We start from the raw sequence: 5,779 nt of genomic DNA, 5'->3' as shown, positions 1-5,779 counted from the left end.
ATGTTTTCTTACTGTGAACGAAGGAGATCAAGTGTCGTATAATATATGAATTTGAGTATCTTCTCTATTTATAACAAAAGACATTGTATCAAAAACTTCGATGTGTAATAAATTCTAGTGTTCCATACCACCAAAAATTATCCCACACAAATCTAGAGATAAGTATGCATTGGAATGCTTCACATAGGATTAACCTTATGTCCCATACCACAAGATTAATGCATAGTGAAAAATTCATAAAGTAAAGTTCAAGATGGAAGGGCTAGCTCCTCTAAGAAGTTTTACTTTTGATGCATAAAAACTCTCCTTGAAATTTATAAAAAGTATTAAATAAAATTTATTATAAAAATAATCAAATGAAATAAATATGTTATCTCAAGACTCGGAGTAGATGTCGTGGTAGTCTTGTTCTTTATCATCTTCGATCATATTGAGTCCAAGTGAAATAAACTTTGACTTTCGTAGACAATTTGATACAATATGTCCAATGTTGTTATACTTGTAACACGTCTTTGAATCACGTTTATTAGTTTTTTGTGAATCATCTACCTTGGTGTCAATACCTATGTTATGGTCATTAAGAGATATATCAAATGATCTTGGAGAGGTTTTAGGCTTCAAAAATGTTGATGTCAAGGTTTGGGGTGTCATTGGTTTCTTGGGAAAACCATTTTTCTTCTCACAATTCAAGACTAATGAAATAGCTGAGCTAAGGGAATGAGGTTGAAACATATTCACCTCTGATCCACTTGTAGGTTTCAAACCTACTATGAACTTCCATCTTTGATCCTTGGTGCGAACTTTCTTGATTACATGTATTTGTAACAAAGTTTGCCAAAACCTATCCACATAAGCCAATATACTCTCTGTTAAGCTGTCTGAATATAGACCATCCTTCGAGCCTTAGCTTTGTATCATCCTTGTCGAGCCTTAGCTTTGTATTGTGAAGGTAGGATATCTTTCTTGATGAGTATTTAAAATCTCTTCCAAGATTTTGGTTTGCACTTGCTGGTTCTAATGACATTCCACCATAATGCTGCATTGTTCACCGAGTGACTGGTAGCACATTTGATTTTGTCCTTCTCAGAGAATTTCTCCCCCGAAAAATAATCATCCAATTGATTGAGCCAAGCAAGTATGGTGCGAGCATCCTTTTTCTCATCAAAAAGTAAAAGCTTTATGGCTAATCTTCTTTTCTTTTGTAGACTCTTGAGCTCGAAGAGTAGCTTGTACGGTTCTCTGAATTTGGTCACTATCGGAGTCTGACGATACATCATTGACATGTCTATGCCTCTTCTTGCGGGATAACTTATGTTTTAGATCCATCCTTAACTTCTTCTCAACAAGAATCTGGTTTTTCGAAGTGACTAAAGTTTTTCTTGAATGGTTGGGGGTTGAGGATTCATGATGAAAGAGAGATGTGGAAAGATAAAGATTACAAATTTTAAAATGTAGAAGTGAAAATTTGCTAAAATAATAACAATACTTAGCTTTCATCAGCAATTTGTAAGAAGTTGGAAGCTCATATGTCGAAAGATAAATCGTAAAAAGAATTTTGTTGATGTTGTATAATCAACAAAAAGCTATGATTTCGGTAATCTTCAAAAGTTTGAAAATATTACCCAAGAAACACATCCAATGTAGAAGATAACTCCTTGATACCAAAATAATCCAAGTAATAGCTTGTTGAAAAACTCTTCTTAAGAGTCTGAAATTATCACTTGCTGAATTTCCTTTTGCTTTTGTAAAAACCTATTTTCTTTCTTTTCTTTGAGAAGATTAAAGAGTAATTAAGCTCGTTTGAATATAAGTTTTTTAAAGCTTATGTAGTAAGCAATTCATAAGCTTTTAAAGCTTACAGTATTTATAAGCTTCTTTTTTTTGGGTAAACATAACAAAGCTTTCTTTCAACTATAGTGTGCATCGCACAATTCTTTATAGGAGATTTTTTTTTGGGATAACTCCCTTAAAAAAAAGCTTATATAATATTCAGCTTATAAGCTTGTTGTATTAGCTCAGCCAAAAGTGCGCAACGTGACTAGGAGGAAACCAAAAGGGAAAGTTTGCGTAGCTTGTTGTATTAGCTCCTCCATGGCAGCCAAAAGTGCGCAACGTGACTAGGAGGATACCAAAAGGGGAAGTTTGCGTGTGCTCGCGCCATCGCCCGGTGGAAGGGAGAGAAAATAAAATAAAATAAAAGATGCGCCTAATAGTGCAGCTCGGATGGATGGAGAAGGATAATAACCATCGTAGCGATGTTTTTTCTTTTTGGGGAGAAGAGAAGAAGAAAATTTGTCAACCCTCAATTATACAATTCGTCATGTGGCCTCTATTCTGAAATCCGAGAGTAGGAGAATGATTCTCAAGCCTTGCTCCATACATCCTTGAAGAAGAATCTCCCCCTCATCTTCAATTTGCTAAAACCACTTTTGTGAAACTAGGAGTGGTTTCTCTTGCATTGTAGTGGTTTTGCAAGAAGGGGTGACATCAATTGCTAGCCTTTAATTCCAATCTCTATCCAAAGGTTCACAAAACTCCCATGAACCTTCCAAACTTTATTCATGAGTCCTTGAGTCTTTGTTTTCTTTACCCTTTGGACTTTTGTGTGCTTCTTGCTTTTCTTCAAGTGCAAGTATCCATAGGTGTGATGCCATTGTCACGAAACCTTATGTACTTCTTGAAGAAATAATTAAAAACTCACAGATTAAAGTATAGACTTGAATAAAATTGGTATGATAGAGCATAGCATGTCATAAAACAAGAGAAATAGAACAACTCACCATCAAGACACTATTGGGTGTCATCTCCCCCTTCATGATGCGAGTTGCTCCACTTCCACGACATGAGTATTTTGAGAATTCTATTCAATAGATAGCCCAAGGAGCTATTAATAGTTGTGCGTACAAAATCAGGCTTGCTTTTTTACTTTTACAAAAATAGCTCAAATACTAGAGCTTGTTCACAAGCGTGCATAAATAATATGTACAAATATCCCACTCTCCATAGGAGCCCGTTATAGAAGTTCCTTTACCACAAAATCAAGTTATAGAAGTTCAAACGGAAAATAGGACATGTCTCTTTTACTATAACACTAGGGATAAGTGTTCCATAATACATGGAATAGCAAACATTGTAAGAAGCAGGAGTCCCACTCTCCACAGGAGCCCGCTATAGAAGTTCCTTTACCACGAAATTAAGTTCTATTTCTTTTCCGTTTGGACAAGGGACAACGAACACAAGGAAGGGTAAAGAGCCAAATTTTGAGACTACCTTTACCCTTCCTTGAACTTTCTTGAAGGCAAAGCATGCCAAAGTGAAACACGAGGAAGGGTAAACCAAAGGGAGCTGCAAGGGCATTCACGTAACACGAGGAAGGGTAAAGAGCCAATTTTTGAGACTACGTCAAACAAAGGGGTCTATAAGGGCACTCACAGAATGTAGCAAGCCTATAGCCTCAAGGCCACGCTAGCGGAGGATAAGTGCCATTTGGAAACCATGCAGCCCACAACCTCATAGGACAAGAGATCTCATACCTTGAAAAATAGAGAGAATCTCTTCTTGCAACCACCTCCTTACGTTCCACTACCACGTGAATACACATAAGACATGTTAAGGATGGAATTCAAAATGGGAAGGGGATTATGACCAACATAGCACCTAGAAACTCAAAGTTGGGTAAGACCAAACTAATCCACATCTTAAGGATGATGACCAAATTTGATGGAACTAGAGATCCCATAGAATGGATTGATGATCCCACTAAGATTAATTCATTTGGACTTTACCTTGAAGGCAAAGCATGCCAATGATTTAGGTCACTAAACCCACTTGAAAAGGTTAGCTCAAGGTCTTGATACATACTTTCATGGTGGGAGGATTCTCACCGAATAGGGCCAGATGAGGCCCTATTACATAGATATATAACCTCAAGTTGAAGGAGGGCGCAAAACCATGCAAGACTACATTCCTAGAACCAAGTATCTCCACATGAGATGTGCATCACATGAAAGACTGCATAACTTATTGCTAAGTTCGATTTATGATTAGTATTGAGAGCAAGAGTGGCATCCTGACTATCTCTATACATCTAGGCACTATGTCTTTGATGAGTGCTTCTATGAGGTAACAGACCTAGTAGACATTTTCCACCCAATCCAAGAGATAGGAGATGCATTATCCAAATCCTAATAGTCAGGCTAAGGTTGCCCAACCAGCACCATCTAGAGTCCTAGTTAAGGACACACGCATGGATGAGTTTGGCATAGAATCTACTCAATCATTTAGGCTAGCAGTGGTGGCACGAACAACCCCAAGGGTAAACTCAAAGCTAGCCCCAGCCAGTAACTCATAAGACACCCAAATCTATTTCTACAAAGATATATGGTTTGGTGTGAAATTTGCTATTGTACAAGAATTATGCAAGTATAGAGTGTCCATTTTTTTGAGGCTTAGATAACAATGAATGCAACAATTTTACAATCATTTCCAACAGCATGGGAACCATGACACACCCCATTTTTGGTACCAAGGAATTCTAGTAGGGTGGACTCTATAACCATGACACAACTCATTGTTGGTACCAAGGAAATCGAGCAGGCTGGACTCTAACACCATGACATATGCTCCCTGCACTAAGGAAATCCAGTAGGATGGACTTCATCCCCATGATAGATGCTCCCTATGCCAAGGCTACCATTGGCCTTATGAGCCCCACCAATCTCACCCACGAGCTCTAGTGCCTACATATCAAAACCCTTTATCGTGAGATATGTATAGATCGCCCCACAATTACCATATCTACCTCTGATACTTCTACCCCAGGTAGTTCCTCTAAGAATTATACTAGTACAATAGTACTCGGTGCCCCTACTTGCACATATGAAAACTCAAGAACAAGAGATCTTTGAGTCTTATGACCAATAAGATCCATATGAGGAGCAATAGTATCTTGACCAAGAGACCTTAATAATATAGTAGATAGGCCACCAATGCAATGTTTCTAATGTAAAGACCCACACCATATTACGTATTGACCTCATAAAGAACCTGAACGAAATCCCTTGAGTGCTCCAAGCACTCTGAATCCTAATGTTAAGGATTTAGAGTGCTAGGAGCACATGTAATATTTTTGATGTAGAGGCCCACACCATATTATGTATTACCCCCACAAGACCTTACGCCAAATCCCTCCAGTTCTCCTAGCACTCCGAATCCCATGCCGAACCCCAATGTTATTCCTTATGGAGGCACATGCTATAAGTGTGAATTCGATCATCTTTGTAAGGATTTTCCCAATAGAGTGACAATCACCCCCTGTGGGTGGAAGCGAATGCCTCCACTTTGATGAGCCTTAACATGTTAAGCTTATAAGGAAGACTCATTCACACAGTCCCTCTTAATGCAATCACAAGTCTCCAAGCCAAGATGAGGGTGGCAACTAACATCAAGGCTACCAATAAGCAAAAATAAGCAAAAAGTATGGGATTTAACTTTAAATCAAGCATCTAAAGAGCCAGAGCTACAAATGCCAAAAGCTACACAATAACTCCTAAAAAGGCTAATGAACCAGAACCAGAGGTCTAGAAGAAGAAGAAGGCCTCAAAGAGAACATGTAAACACAATGCATAATTAGTTTGTCAAGGGTAATGATATCATGCCCATTGAAAGTGGTTTGGATGAGAGCTTCGAAGTTACCTCCCTTGTGGAGATAACCAGAGATCTCTTGCTCTCTTTCCAAAGAAAAGAAACCAATACACTATGAAAAACTTCCAAATAAACT

Source organism: Cibotium barometz, chromosome 2 (assembly GCF_041138505.1).
Source record: "Cibotium barometz isolate CiBa-2024 chromosome 2, ASM4113850v1, whole genome shotgun sequence".
Lineage (NCBI taxonomy): Eukaryota > Viridiplantae > Streptophyta > Polypodiopsida > Cyatheales > Cibotiaceae > Cibotium > Cibotium barometz.
Note: the sequence above shows the minus strand (reverse complement) of the source record.